Source organism: Chrysemys picta, chromosome 7, assembly GCF_011386835.1.
Source record: "Chrysemys picta bellii isolate R12L10 chromosome 7, ASM1138683v2, whole genome shotgun sequence".
NCBI classification, from domain to species: domain Eukaryota; kingdom Metazoa; phylum Chordata; order Testudines; family Emydidae; genus Chrysemys; species Chrysemys picta.
Window position 1 is genome coordinate 108,682,140 of NC_088797.1, and position 16,603 is coordinate 108,698,742.

A 16,603-nucleotide genomic window follows, 5' to 3' on the forward strand; every position below is an offset into this window, starting at 1 on the left:
TGGCACTCAAAATAGTGCTAGACTGGGGGACCTGCCACTGTTCTTTGCCCTTACATATTGCAGCCAAAGGGAGTGAAATGTGACAGTCTGACCTTGAGTTCAGGCTGCGCATTGCTGAGAATAGGCTGAAGTTGGCAGTGTGCAATAAAGTGTGTGGGGGGGACAGAGGGAGGATACTACTCTTTCTTGGTACAATATCAAGGTGTGACTCATTGCTAGTTAGCTGCCGTAAGCCATGCTCTCCTGTCCCAGAAGACTGATTCCTGTACCTTTCTGAGGTCAGCATACTCCAATCCTCATTACTGTTATACACCTTCGGTAAACAGTAATTCAGCCTACATCTTTAATCCTGCAGACAGGATATCAGTCAGTGAGAGTTTTATTCTGTTTTACTAGCATGCTCATTAAACCTTACTATCACTGTATAATTGGCTTAACTTCCGTCTTGTGTCTATTGCAGATGTAACTGAAGTAGTCTTGGGGTCACATGTGGTTTAGAGCCATGTTTAACCTGGCATCTTCATGGATGTATTCCTGTACTCTTTTCATTACCCAGTTAATGAAGCACTGACAACAAGGTACAGGGTGTTCTCTCTTTCCTGTAAATGTATATTATTAAAGAAGCTACCTCTCCTGACATTTAACTGTTGCCAGTTTCTAAACAAGGTGCTGCCCCAGTAGTGCTAGTGCAATATTCTTACAATAATTTGGGTGAGAAATAGACAAGCAAAGATTATTCATGCCATGAAATTACAGCACTTTGATTCTAAACTATGGTGCTAAAGATAAACCTTTTATAAAACTCTTTAACATTTTCCCTTTACATTGCTTATTAATATAGTGGGCCAAACACTGCTGTGTTACACCTATGACAGCTTCTTATGACTTCAGTGGTTTTGCATGGATGTAACTGAGGCAGTATATATATATATATATATCAAAGGCAGTTTTTAATGGAAATTAAGTAGGTAAATCCAGTTATTCATGTCTGAATATCGGTGACATTGCAGCAGACTTTTCAGAAGCCCTCATGATCCATCGCTAACTTTGAGCACTCAGCAGCTGATCTACCAGTGATTGCCACACACCATCCATCCATCTCCTTGCTAGCCACACCTACAACAATGACGCACCACCATTCCTTCCATTATGACTATCTCTAGGTTATTTCCATCTCTACTCCTAATGTGACTAAAGTACATAAGCTTGTGTCGATTTCCAGCATCAGGGTCTGCTTCTGTCCAATAATATTTCTTACATAGACTCATAGACTTTAAGGTCAGAAGGGACCATTATGATCATCTGGTCTGACCCCCTGCATGCTGCAGGCCATAAAACCGTCCCTACCCCTTCCCTGGACTCTGCTGTTGAAGTCCCCAATCCTGTTTTTAGTGACTTCCATCGGCAGAGACCCTCCTGCTAGAGATCCCTGCCCCATGCTGTGGAGGAAGGTGAAAAACCTCCAGAGGCTCAGCCAATCTGCCCTGGAGGAAAATTCCTTCCCGACCCCAAATGTGGCGATCAGTAAGACCCCGAGCATATAGGCAAGAGTCTCCAGCCTGACCCCGTTAGCCATTATACTATTTACCCACCATTGCTAAGCATTCACCTTTTTGTCCATCCAGGAGATATGCAAAAGTCTTCACCAGCACCACATTTCAAAAACTTCAGTTTTTTTTTGTCAGCAGCGTTAACTTTCCAGAATTCACATCCATGAATGGAAAAAATTAGGCTTTTCACCAGTTGCACCTTTGTACATTTCCAGATACTACTTTTTTCACACTTTCTTAGGGGAGGCCATAGCTGAATGAGCCATTCCTAGTCGTCTTCTGATTTCTTTGGAACAGCCTCCTTGTTTGGATATATATGATTGCAGATAATTTAAATTAACCCACTGCCTCTAAGTTTGTCTATTTATCGTGATGTCTTCTTGCATTCTGTTTTGGTAGTCATGTCGACATACATGCATTTTGTTTTCTTCATGGTCAGGAATAGTCCGTGTTCCTCACTAACTGTTTTTACAGATTCCAATATATGTTGTATTGTATTGGTGGTTGTAATAAAGAATGTCATGTTATCAGCATGTCTGAGGTCGGTTAAGAGGTGTCCACCATAGAAATCCCAACTCCTTCCACTTTGTCAAAACCTTTCAAGGCTTGTCTCTCTCTTTAACACGTATGCGGAATTTACTGACTTGGTGACAAAGTATGCTCTTGTCTCACACCCTGACCAGTGGAAAACCACTTGCTGTCTCCAACTGCTGTTCTTACTGTGGTCTGTTGGTGGCGGCAGAGACTTGTCATGAGTTCACTGAGATGCTTTGGAAACTTCATGTCTGCCAGTATCCTCCCAAAATAGTCATATTGGACAATTATCAAATGTTTTTGAGTAGTCAATAAAGCACATGATCAGTGGGTGATTGTTCTCTCTGCGTTCTTCAGTCATGTGATGGGTATTCATGATTTGGTCATGCATGCCTTAGCGTCTTTGAAACCAGTTTGTTGCAGTGATAGTTCTGTTTGTATTTGACGTTTCTTGGGATCCTGAATTATGTAGAGCAGAACTTTGCTGACGTGATTACAAACCGTGGAATAAAATAAAAACTGTTGTTGTTGAAACCACCAAAGCACACTTTCTGAAAGGTCAGCATCAGACTGCATCATGGTTAACTGAGAAGCTGTTTGAACTGGCAAAAAAGTGACAGAGTGAAAGAGAATGCCTTGGAGATGGAAGAATGTAAGAAAGTGAACACACAGAGTCAGAGGCACTCTAGGTGAGATGAGCAAATATGAAGCGAAAATGTATGGAATTTGAGAATTTTAAAGTAGAATAATAATCCAAAAGGTATGTTCACAGTGGTAAGATTTCTTACCGTAAGGTTTTCCCTGTGATCAGATATAATAAGAGATCATGATGGCAGAATGCACGCTGATGATATTAAACTCAAGTGGAGTAATTATTGTGCCAATCTCTATGCCTTACCAGAGCCACTCATAATGCAGGATGACAGAAAAGAGCGCATGGGAGCCGGAGCCATCAATCCTCTGAGAGGAAGTGGTGTATGCTATTATGAAAATGAAGCCTGAGAAAGCATCAGGGATAGATAATGTGCCTGCAGAATTGTTAAAAAGTTCAGTAGTGATCTTATTTGGACAATTTGTAATTGTGTGTGGATAACTGGGAATTGGCTGGAGGACTGGATGAAGGGAATTTTTTTTGCCGTTAACAAAGAAGGGAGACAGAGTGTAGTGGAAATTATAGCTGTATTAGTGAATTAACTACAAGCACTTGAGGCCCACTGAAGTCAAGGGGGAGTCTTTCCATTAATTTCAACATTCACTGGTTCAGGTCCTTATTTTCTTTAAAGGCCAGATGCAGAAGCCCTTAATCCAACATAGCACCCGGGATGTAAATTCTTCAGTATTTTCCTGTTTCTCCCTTGTTTTTCACACTGAGATTTTAAAAGCTTTACTGGCATTGAATTCATGTGATTTTTTTGCTTGCAAAACAAGTTCCTGGAATGTGAGTTTTAATACCCTTATATCCAGTCAAAATATTACAAATATGTTGGATTGGATGTCAATCTAGTTTAGTTGAACAGATCCAAGAAATCTGAACACGTCTGGTTGAATAACTCTAGATTGATGCAGGCAGATACAAGAATATCAATTGAAAATTAGGCTACAGAAGCAACGTGCCACTTAAGAAGAATTGTAATTACTCTCCTGTTTGCAATTCAAAAAGTTAATTTGATAGAGATGCGGTTTCTATTACCCTTGCTACATTAATCATATTCTTGAGTTTAAGTGCAGTTTTAGTAGATCGTAGAAGATTACATTGCATCATGATCTGTGCTCGTGTACCTCTGTAGTTAAGGAGCCTTTGTTTTCTATAACATTTCGGCATTGAAAAGTTAAGGGTCGAATAGTTATGTTTTCACATCTGCTGTGAATTGAGAGGAAGGATGGATCTTCTAGTAAATTCATAAAAAGAAGTAGGAAAATATGTTCATTCATCTCAGGAGTGGTAATGACAGGGAAAATGGCATCTTTTCTTTTGTTTCGAGACTGTTTTTTTTTTTTTTTTTTTTTTAATCTCTACACATTGTAGGGACAGATTGTGTTTAGCCTCTGCAACATTCACTCAAGGGATGAACAAGAAGCCTGTCTAGGCTATTGCAACATGCTCATCAGCAGAGAATTAGGGGATCTGGACACAGTTTTAATTTGCACTCTCTTGATTTAAAAACAAAAAAAGATTCAAGGCCAAATTCTCCCTTGAGAACTCTTTCCATCTAACTTTGAGTGTTCTATCATGCTTATTATTGTAGTAACAAAGACCAGGTTGTGAGCCTGTTATTGGTCACTAGAACTATTCGTATGAGTAATTGCTTGCCACTGTAGGTAAGGGGCTCACAATCTGGCCCCAACCAGTTAAATATGTTCCCAGTACTACATCTGTCTCAAATGAGAATTGCATGTATACATTTGAAAGCAAAGTTAAATTCTCAGTTCCTTTTGCAGAGGAAGAGGTGCCAAACTTTTTGAAACTAAGGGGCTGGTATTGAGAGATATTGAGCACCTGGTGTTCCCATTGACTTCAGTTGTAGTTTTGGGTGCTCAGAACTTCTGAAAATTAGGCTCTAATTATTCAAGAAGACTTCATGTGTCTTAAAGAGAACATTTAGGAACATGAGTAGAACTTCCCAGCAGCAAACCAGTGTGGCACAAGGGGAGGGGAACACAGTTGCTATATCCTTTCCAGATTCCCATAGCAGGTATTGAATGCTGCAGTCAACTGCAAATATCAAGGACATTAATGTTGATTGGCATGTTGTTTTTCTGCAGACCTAAGCAATCCAGCCATGCAGAACAAATAAGGAAGGTGTATTTCCCTATATTCAGATAAAGGAATGGGAACAAATACATCATCTCTCCTACCAAACTAAGTTTTACATGGGGGGGTGGGGGTGGGAGGGAAGCTGCTCCTCTTTTGAAATAGGTGCTGCAGAAGAGCTACTTTAGATGATTACAAGCAATATCTGTCCAGAAACTCAGATGAGGAAGGAGACTTGGAAGCTTGAAAATAAAGTGGGACATTCAGCTGTCAGAAAGAAACGTATGATGAAAAACAGTCTGTATTTGATAAGGGAACTTCTGTTAATACTAGACCAATTCTTTGCCTTTGGAGTTTTCTCAGGATAAGTACTCATTATTCATTTTTGACTATAGCATGCCTGCAGGACATAGGGGAGCTGTATTTAGATACAATAGTCTTTCCTGCCTGCCAACCCCAAAACCCCATAGACTGTGATGGTAAAAATACCCTGAGTGGAAGAGCTCCATAACAGAATCAGTTTTCATGTTTACTGAGACTTTAAATCACCCCTTTATTGTATTCCTTTTAACATGGGATGATAGTGTGATTTATTCTTTAGAAAAGCATATTGATTATTAGACCCTTTTAAAAATAATTAAAATAAATTGCAGAGGGGTTGGACTTGTCACACTATTTCTCTTAGCCCCAACTGGACTTGCATTTTGGAGACTCCTTTTGTCCTTATCATGGGAAAAGCTGATTCTTTTCCTTTAGTAATATAACCAAAGAAAAATAAATATGGTAAACTTAACTTGAAAATTCCTTAATAGTAGTAATATGTCAGTGAATGTGCAAATTAAATTGATGTGAGTATAGTTTCTTTTTAGGTGGTCCCTTTACTCTAACTGGGAAATCTGGCTGTCATTCTGGATCATCAAGAGAATACTATATCCTTTCTGTTGATTAGGGATGAAACTTAATTACTATAAACAGTGGCATTTTGTAGCATTTGTGACATTTCTTGATTGGCCCTAATCCTCACTGCTAATGAGGAATTGTGGATGCATCATATACACTGCTTTGATTTCTAGTTTTATTCTGAATACCTGAGGTTTTAAATATGTTTCCAAGTTGCTTTTTTGAGAAAAGAATGACTGACTGGGATCCAAATGGAACGCATCCTTTAAACCATCTCTAGTTTTGTGGTATGACCTCAAGGACCATATAGGAAGGTTTGCTAAGAGTAGCTGTGAGAACGGAAAAGCTATATTAAGTTTTGACCACACATAACAATTTTGGCAACTTTGTACTAAGTGTGGCCATTTTTGTGCACCTCCTTCTGTGGAACCTTGTACTGGAGTAATTTATGTAAAGATGAAGTTTTACTACAGTGCAATTTGTTTCTTATTCAGTATAAATGTGAGTCAGTGTTTCTGGAGTGAAAATCTATGAGATGCATAGAAACTAAATTATATTAAAATATGAATGTCTGGAGATGTTACACATCGGGGGCCACAATGTTTTTTAAAAGTGTTTGAAAAGATGAGGGGTTACAGGCCAAATTCTGCTCTGTTACACCTCAGGTGTGAGTGGGAACAGAATTTCACCGTGTGTTTTTGAGGTAAAGGACTCAGGTATACTAGCTTGGCAATGGGCTCTGAATTGACGTATGTCAAAGCATTCTCGTCATCTGAGATATATTCATGGGCCAGGTAACTGTCAATGCCTTTTTTTTTTTCCCTTCCTCCCTTTCTTTGGAAATAGTCTATGGTCCAATTCACTTCAGGGCAGAGCCCTTGCCCAAGGCTCTGTTGCCCGACTTAAACCCTACTAAAATCTTTAATGTGAATATTAAATGGGATTCAGTTTTGGGAAAGGCTCTTGCGTGGGTCTTTTTTGTTGTTAGCCAAACACACAATCTATCTACCCCAAATACAGATCAATAACAATGTAGTCTAAATGCTAATGGTAGTTTAAGGAGCCGGTTCTACTGTAGCGTGGTGATGCTCTGATGTAGCACGGTGTTTACCTGTGTGGATAATCAATCAATTATCAATCATTTGTAAATCAAGAATTGATAGGCATTTTAACTGTGATTATACATTTAGTGAGAATGTTCTCTCCAGTTCAGCTTAGTTTAATAATAACAGAACACCGATAAGTTGATTGGATTTATTAATCAAACAGTTAGCAAAGACAGCACATAGAGAAGCATACAATTGCCAACAGCTATGGAAGACCTTCCCTGTAGTTTCTGACAGCTTGCATCCAAAGTCTGCTGATAATTTTAGTTCCCCTATAATTTAGGGGCTGTTGTGATCTTGTTACCCTTGTTATGTATCATTCTGATCCTTATCTATTTCCTCTTTCTGATGAATACTTAATTTATTTCCAAGGTTCCCTGTTCCATTGCAACTTTCCAATTGTCTTAGCACCTGATGGTTAGTCAGTGTTTGTCCTTTTTTGGATAATTTCATTGGTTATACATCTTGTGGTTAGCACATTATAAAAATATATGTCTTAAAACAGCTGTCAAAATAGGTTAAGGATTACTGTTCAGTAAAATTTCATTCTTTGTTAGACTTCTTTATCTAATTGCAAAGCATCAAGGGAGTCTTGCTCCCAGGCAAGCCTTAAAATCTTTCTTGGCCTATCTTCAGTGTCAATACCATAGAAGCCATTGGCCTGATTCCCATCAGTTCACAAGATTTCTACTGTATTTTCTGACTAGAAATAATTTTATTCTGAAAATAAAATATAGAAATGGACAGTCTACTTCTACATGGGAGTAAATTGGAGCAGCACAGGTGTAAAAAAACCTCTAGAGCTGGGCAACGTTTTTTGACCAGAAATATTTCCCACTTAAAAATGGAGGTTTTTTTTATTTTATTTTTTATTTATTTATTTTCATGTGAATGTCCTCTGTAACCATAATTTTCGATGGGAAATTTCAGAATAAAATATAATTGTGGGGATCCTTCCCCCACAGATTTTGACCAGCTCTAAAATCCAGTGTAAGTGAAAAGAGAACCAGGCTCAAAAATTGTCAAGGTTCTTTCAAGAAATAAATACAAAAAGTCTGGGTTCAATCCTCTGGTTTAAGTTGCTGTAGATCCATTACTTTACTTTATTTACACAAAATAAGGATGTGGCTCAGTGTGTGCACTTTTTATATAAGTATGCTGATGAGTAGGAATTAGAACATGTTTGGATTCAATCTGGTAGGGCAAATTTTAAGTGTTCGAGAACAATCCTAAGGTGACCAGACAGCAAATGTGAAAAATCCGGACAGGGGGTGGGGGGTAATAGGGTAATATATAAGAAAAAGACCCAAAAATCGGGACTGTCCCTATAAAATCAGGACATCTGGTCACCCTAAACAATCCTGAAGTCATTATTACTGTCAAAACTACTGACTTCAGTAGGAGTTTTCTGGCTTTATTAAAGACTTCAAGATTGGGGCCTAAAACAGTTATGGCAAGTTTAGATTTGAACAACTGTTATGCAAGCTGTGTATATAATCTTTTGACTGTTACCAAATGTTCTAGCTTTTGACAAAAGGAATATGTTAGTGCTTCCCTTAAGGAAATCATTTGACAAGCATTTTTTTACAGTATTTTTTTTCCTGTGGATTGAGTTTCGAGACTTTTTTAAGCAGGTGAGGAAATAAGCTTTCTGCAGAAGGTTGCTGACCTTCATAATGAGTTATGTTGGCTCTCAAAACCATTACAAGAAGTTTTTGTGGTGAAATTACAGATATCAACAATTTCTCATATCATTTAATTTTTTGCACCTGGGAGAGGAGCAGATAGTAGATTACTCAGAAGTAAATAGTTGTGAGTTCAGGCAAAGTTTTATTATCTAGGCTTACCATATTTGAACTTTCAAAAAAGAGGACACTCCATGGGGGGAGGGTAGCCATGCCCCCTATCCACTCCCTCCCACTTCCCGCCCCCTGACAGGCCCCCCCAGAACATCCAACCCCCCCCTGCTCCCTGTCCCCTGACTGCTTCATCCCCTCTCCACACACCCGCCCCCTGACAGCCCCCTCCAGGAACCCCTGACCCATCCAACCCTCCCTGCTCCCTGTCCCCTAACTGCCCCCCAGGACCCCTGCCCCCTTCTCCAACCCCCTTACCGTGACGCTCAGACCAACGTGACTGGCTCCACGCGGAGCCAGACACACTGCCACAGACACGCTTCCCCGCGTGGCGCGCTGAGGCTGCGGGGGACGGGGGAGCAGGGGAGGGGCTCTGGCTGCTGGAGGCTCCGATGAGAGTGGCACAATCTGGCCCGGCCGCTCTGTCAGTCACGCCACGCTCTGCATTGGGAGGGTAATCCCGGACCTTTTTAGATTTTTACAAAGTCCTCCCGGACAGCTATTTAAAACCCCAAAATCCGGACATGTCTGTGATAATCCAGACGTATGGTAACCCTATTATTATCAGAATGTTAACATGAGAAGCCAAAAATGTTCATCATCCAGCAGAAGGAGAATTAGTTCTCCTCTGTTCCCTCCCTTCCCCCATTTTTTCTCTTTAAAGTGATTTTTAATTGCTTATATGTTTATTCACTCAGCAAGTACAGCATGTGCAGCAGTAGCGTAAATTTCCCCACACTGCCCTGCCAAAATGACTTAACCTGTTCTAGAAAAAACATAATTCAGTGTCCACTCCCATTCAATCCTTTCCCTTTCTGCTGAAATCATTAACTAATAAGGGCCAGTGATGATGGTGTTCTGGATTTTCTTATTAACACTTGTCTTACTACACTTGTTAGCAGAACTGAGTCCATCAACTCATTTTAAAAATGCCACTGAATTATGACCAGACAACGACAAGGCAAGTTGCTACTAACCTGGACCTGGTTGCATGTAGTAAATTGGAAATGCAGTGCAGTGGGTGGAAGGTGGAATTATATTATTGTTATTGATGTTCTGCACGGATACTGAAATTCTTTATAACATTTTCAATTGTTTAAAAGATCTCAATTAAAAAAAACCAACTTACTTCCTTTTTTGCCTTCACACTAATAGAGAGTTTATCCTGATATAGCTGTAGATAGCTTTTTCACTTAGGGCTACCCACAGCTTTTTTATAAACTGCTTACAACATTGAATTCACAGTAGCTTGAGGGTAAAATATTAATAAAAAAGAGGTACATTTTTGAGTTGCTGTAGTGGAATATGTTAAGTCTGCTTTACTTTTAAGACTTTGACAAAACAAACGTTAACACTAGCCCAAGTTGAGAATTGCATAAATCTTCCTGATTTGTCATGGAAAGCAAGCAGGTATTGAAAACATTTGTCCAGATCGCTTAAAACAATTATGAAACTATTGATAAAACAACATATTTTAGGCCTGAAGAAGGGCATTAGGTTTATTATATTAGAGGCCATTTGTTCCCATAGAAACTACTGAGCAGACTGAAATAGGAATGTTACATCTCACACAGGATATACTAATGGCTAAGTATGGCTAAGGAGTAAGGGACCTAATCTAATTCCCACTGATGTCAGTCAGAATCTTTCTCTTGTCTTCAGTGACAGTTGGATCAGGCCTATCATGCCTAGAAAATGCAGCTGTGGAATAAAATGTAAACACTGGTTCTCGTAAAAAATTGTCCATCAAAAGTATTTTTTGATTCAAGGAAATTTTTCATGGAACTATCAGCTTTCTGTTGAAATGTTTTATTTTTTTTTTTCATCAGAAAACCAAAAGCCTGAAGATCTAAATATTTCTATTCATATACATGGCATGGTGCCACATGGAGGTGTAGTTTGGTTTCCCCATGTCCCCATTCTCTTCTATTGGCAGTACTCCCCAGCTGGACTACATCTTCTGCAATGTACCATGGCCAGGGACATCTCACCTTACCTTGAGCAGAGACCATGGAGCATCATGGGAGAAGTCTGGTGAGAGAGCCTGTCCCGTAGAGGAGAATGGGAGCATGAGGCACTGTGGCAGTATTTCCATATGGAAATATTTCAGTTTTCATTTTTTTCCCTGAAAAAAAATCAAAATTTTCCTTGGAAAAGAGCCCATTTTCCAAACAGCTTTAGTAACAATATCAAATGCCAAATCCTCAACCTCTAATGCACAAGCCCAGGATCCAGGGAGAAAGGACAAGGCATCATTTCCCCAAGTCCACAGAGCCCTTCCTCAACCATTCTTAAGCTCTGTGGCTGGAGTAGTCCTGTGAAGCCCCTAACTCTGTAGCAGGAGTCCACTGCAGTTGGGTTGCCCATTCTCTGTATATCCTCAATCCAAATCCAGGCCACTCCCTTACACAGCAGCACCACATTGTTTCCACTGCTGATGGGATCTCTGGCCACAGAGTTGAGGCTGGATTTTAAACCAGATCTGCTACATGGTGTTTGTAAGTGGAGTGCATCTACAATTCTGTCTTTCCTATTTAGATTTTAGCTTATTTTAAATTTGTGTGTTCTCTTCTCCATGACAGGTGAGTTTTTGGCCCTAAAATGCACAAAAAGAGATCCTTCTTATTAAAAGGTCTTGGGGCCAGATCATCATTTAGACTGACACTGAGGTGTCAAGTGAGGTAGCTCCAATGACATCAAAAGAGCTATCCTAATTTATGCCAGTTGATGATTGGCCAACTATATATTTGGTATATTTTAAATATGTTTAAAATAGGTTAAAAGCATGCTGCTCTTTCATGCGGTACTAATGTAGCGCCCCTCTCCACCTGGTTACCTCCTTTAATGGCAATCCGCTTACAGGTTTTGATGGACAGGTCTGGGTTCTTTTGGATCCCGCCACCCACTCAGCAGGGTGAATCTTTTTTCTTTTTTTTTTTCTATGAAATTATTTGGCGGTGCCTCCACCCTCCTCGCGCCTTCCTGGCAGGGTCACCAGGGAAGCTTGGGCGGAAAATTCTAACTACAGAGTAATCCCCACTTACTTGCCAGATAGTTGGAGACTTCCAAGAAATAACACAACACATAAAAATATATTCAACACAATAATTATATTAAACAGGCAACAAATACAACATAACAGGGTGAAACACTATTTTTAGGGTCATCGGTGCCCACACTGAAAATACCCGTGACTTGATGTAACAAGTGTAAAATGAGTGTCCTGTTGGTACGCGTACTTTGCTGGGGCCCTTGATGACCTATAAAATTCTCTGCAGTGGTTTGGCAGTGTGGCTGACTGGGTTCAGTACAACCCAAAGGATCCACAAGTGGGAGAAGGTGGTGAATCCCTCCACAGGTATAATAAGCAGCAGGTTATAAAATCCTCAAACCCTTACTCCCTGGCTTGAGGACACAGTTCAGGGAGTAGGGGGTCCCCAAAACAAATTCCCTGACTGACTAACTAAAAGACGTTGCACTCACGAACTCCATGAATGATCTTCAGGTTTGAAGATGACGCTGGACTCTTCAGTCACTGCAGAGGGGCTGCTGTCTGCTGTCAGGGATCCTCCTCAAGCAGGAATCTGGCTGCGTTGGTCCCAGGATTTCCCCTCACCACAAAGGGGTGCAAGGTGGAAGGTGTAAATTATACAACTACCCTAACATTCAGGTATTTAAAAGGGTGTCATAAGGAGGAGGGAGAAAACTTGTTCACCTTAGCCTCTAAGGATAGAACAAGAAGCAATGGGCTTAAACTGCAGCAAGGGAGGTCTAGGTTGGACATTAGGAAAAAGTTCCTAACTGCCAGGGTGGTTAAACACTGGAATAAATTGCCGAGGGAGGTTGTGGAATCTCCATCTCTGGAGATATTTAAGAGTAGGTTAGATAAATGTCTATCAGGAATAGTCTAGACAGTATTTGGTCCTGCCATGTGGGCAGAGGACTGGACTCGATGACCTCTTGAGGTCCCTTCCAGTCCTAAAATCTATGAATCCAAACTGTAGTCTCCTAGCCCAGCCTCCAGTCACACACTCAGCAGGCAGCTTCCCTGGACTAGCAGAGCTGACCATGTGGTGACTAGTCTCACCTAGGGGGCTGGAGGTGAACCCAGCCTGGCTGGGAAATTTCTCAGCAAACGCTGCCAATTGGGACTCATCTGTGGGGAAAGAAAACCCAGGTGAGGGATCGACTAGAGGCCAGTTCTCAGGGGGAACCCTGTTTGCAGGCCTGGGACTCACCAGCTCCCCACACAACCAGTCCTGCCCTTGCTCTGGCTGGCTCCAGCCTCTCCAAAATGGCTTCTCCCCTCTCCTGAACTCCCTGGGAGGGGCATCTCACCTCCTATTGGTGTATTTTACAGAGTTATATGAAAGAGATAAAACCAAATATTAAGACTAGAGAACTGAAAAATAAAAGAAATATATTATCATGTTTTGAAAAATGGGAACTACTCCATCTGTTTTTTATCTCCTGCCATTCTATAGATGAGGAGTGATTTAGTTATTAGCATATGGAAGCAATTTTTAGTAGCCATATATTTATTGTATTCTGCTTCCTTTACATTGATGGAAGAAGGGAAAAAAATGGGGGGGGGGGGGATTATTTGAGCTATTCTGATTTTTAATTAAAAAAAATAGAAACTTGTAATATCTTCCTTCTAAATATCAGAATACAAAAATATAGGAATTATAGAAGATCTCACTTGTTTTATATTAAATAGCTTTGGAGCAGAAGCTGGTGGATATTCCAGGATTATTACTATGTTTCTCTCAAAGTTCTTAGACACAGCAGATCTGCCATACATTGTTAGCTTCTTGCCTCAGATAAGTATTACCTGTCACATTTGTCTCTCTGGTATCTGCTACCTGTTCTGCCCAATTCATCCCTGGATGACAGGCCAGCGAAAGCAGTGTAAAAAGGGAAATTTGAGAAAGCTCTCCCATTACCAACAGATGTGTTCATGAGCATGATCCTTCTACTGAAATCAGTGGAGCAATTCCCATAGACTTCTGTGAGATTGGGTTGGGAGTCTTTAAAATACCTAGTTCTTTTTCCCCCCTTTCTGCTCCTCCGTATCATTCCTTATACCCAATCCATGCAGTGGTTCCCAAACTTGTTTCGCCGCTTGTGCAGGGAAAGCCCCTGGTGGGCCGGGCCGCATCCGCAGGTTCGGCCAATCGTGGCTCCCAGTGGCCGCGGTTCGCTGCTCCAGGCCAATGGGAGCTGCTGGAAGCGGCGTGGGCCGAGGGACGTACTGACCGCCGCTTCCAGCAGCTCCCATTGACCTGGAGCAGTGAACCGCGGCCATTGGGAGCAGCGAACCGTAGCCACTGGGAGCCATGATCGGCTGAACCTGCGGACGCGGCAGGTAAACGAACCGGTCCAGCCCGTCAGGGGCTTTCTCTGCACAAGTGACGGTACAAGTTTGGGAACCACTGCTCTAGAGTCTCAGCTCCTCCTTCATTTTATGAAGAGGACCATTTGCTGGCCAAGGGGACTGCAAAAGTTTGATGCTGAATCCCAAAGACTGGTGGACTAGGTTAAGACTGGTATACGTTTATGTACAGTTGTCAAACACTGTATGGGGGTGGCCATAAATAATGTACCATTAATTTCAACAGCAGGAAATTACATGCTATTATTCAAGAATATCCAAATAAACTGCTCCTTACATTAAAAAACAAAACAAAAAACCCCCACAAGATAGTTTTTTTTCTATGTCCCCAGTTCTAAAACTTCAGCCAGAATATTATTTGATTTAACTCCAGTGTTTCATGGTCTTTCTTCTGGTTAAAATTCACATCCTTCTTTGAGTCATATCCTACTTTCATTCCTGAAATATAGCAAACGTAAAAGATGAAAGTATATCTGTGATCAAGGCTGTGTACTGGAAGTGCTAAATGTTAGATCGCAGAATATAAGATACATATTGTGAAGGAAGGCATCCATATGTAGCAGGAAAACATAATGAAGTCACATAAGGAAAATAGTCCGAGGCTTATTGTATAACATGGAGCTGCTCGATTAGTTGTAACATTTGTTCTGACTTTTTTTTTTTTTTTCCTGTATTGGGTAGTGAAAGATTGTGGTATGAACTTAATTAAATTTGAGATCCTTGTTTGGCAAGGAAAGAGGAGACAATTATATTTAGGAATTACCTCCACCCTTTTATGTGTGCACTACAGATGGGTATTTCATTACATGAACATGACAAATGTGTAATAATATAAAATGCATCTAACAGTTACAAAAAAAAATCAGTTTATTTTTATTGTGTTTGCTGAGTAGTCTTTCCTGTTGCCCAGGGGTGGGTCTTCAAATTGATCATGTAATAAAAGGCTCTATTGTAATGCATATGCACAAATTGGCAATTATGGTTGATGATGGAACCTTCAACTCTCAATTTCATTACTTGTTTGATTAAATCTCAACCTTATAGTGGCATTAGCTTAGTTTTTTTGCATATCTCAACTTCCTATTAAAGCATTTTCCTCAGCCATCAAAGAAGCAGTATAGTTAGATGAGATCAAGTCTATTCAAGCCACTAAGACTATCTTTTTTCAAGTACACCACTGCTATCCCTTCAGTCACAATTTAGTAGTATTTTGATTCTTTATTCATCCCAAGGTACACTTTTTCATCTGTAACATCATTTTGAGTTTGGGGTTTTAAAGCTCCTGTTAATTATTGTTTTCATATGTTGCTCCTACACCTGAAACACCACCTCCTAACCCTACATAACATGCAGCATCAGAGTGTATGTCTACACTGCAATAAAAAACAGGTGGAAGTGAGTCTTATAGTCCAGATCAATTGATTCGGGCGCGCGGCTGCAGAGCTAAAACCAGCAGTCTAGATGTTCAGTCCCAGATGGATGCTGGGCTCTGAGACCCACTTCCCTCCCTGGGTTTCAGTGCCTGTGCTTCAGCCTGAGCCCAAACATCTTCACTGCTGTTTTTAGCCCCACAAGTCCAAGTTAGTTGACCCAGTCTCTGAGACTCGCTGCCATGGGTCTTTCATTGCAGTGTAGACATAACCCTCTTCAGAACTTACTTTCGTCACTGATCTTCACCTTAGACTTCATTTTGGACACGGCTTTGAGTTTCAATATGTATTGTTTAGGATAAATATATACAGTTTTTTAAAATCAGAAAAAAATAATTTTTTCAAGAACATACTTGAAAGCAAGTATATCTCAGCTCTTTCATCCTTGTCCTCTCTTATCCTTTTCTCCAACCTTTGTATATTGTCATTCCTTGCTGTTGAATATTTTTAGTTAAATTTCAAATTCCTCAAGGTAGGGACCTGTTATTTTTAAGTGCCAGGACTCGTAGATTATGACACTTCAGTAATAATAAATAAGACACTAGATCAGTGGTTCTCAAACTAGGGCCACTGCTTATTCAGGGAAAGCCCCTGGCGGGCCGGGCCAGTTTGTTTACCTGCCGCATATCCAGGTTCGGCCTGGAAGTGGCGCAGGCCGAGGGACATGCTGGCCACCCTTCCTGAAGCCCCCATTGGCCTGGAGTGGTGAACCATGGCCAGTGGGAGCCACGATCGGCCAAACCTGCAGACCCGGCAGGTAACAAACCAGCCCGGCCTGCCAGGGGCTTTCCCTGAGCAAGCAGCGGCCCTAGTTTGAGAACCACTACACTAGACTAGATGATCAGAAGGTAGGTTTATCTTAAAATAGTGCAAAATGTGCACTTTATAAATGCATGTGTACATATATATTTATGTAGATTTAAAATATAGCAATATTTTTTTTCTGTGACCTTTCTTTCCTTGCTGGATTAACCGTAATAAACTTTGTGGGAAAAGTGTATTATGCTGGGATTTGAAAGACATGGTGGTTCCTTGATGTGTCAGCAGAGGGAGTGATTCCTGGTCATAATGGTTAGCATG

General features: G+C 40.7%; 1 protein-coding gene across 8 annotated transcripts in view; it reads left to right on the top strand.

Moving 5' to 3' along the window:
* CHST15 (carbohydrate sulfotransferase 15) overlaps nt 1-16,603 on the top strand; it is an 87,190-nt gene that overhangs the window by 34,434 nt on the left and 36,153 nt on the right. The window contains exon 1 of one of the 8 annotated variants that reach the window (XM_065552261.1): nt 460-578. The exons of the other annotated variants lie outside the window; for them this stretch is intronic. The gene's annotated coding sequence lies outside the window, so the exon portion shown is untranslated. Of the gene's footprint in view, nt 1-459; nt 579-16,603 lie in introns of those variants that run through there. 8 annotated transcript variants of the gene reach the window in all.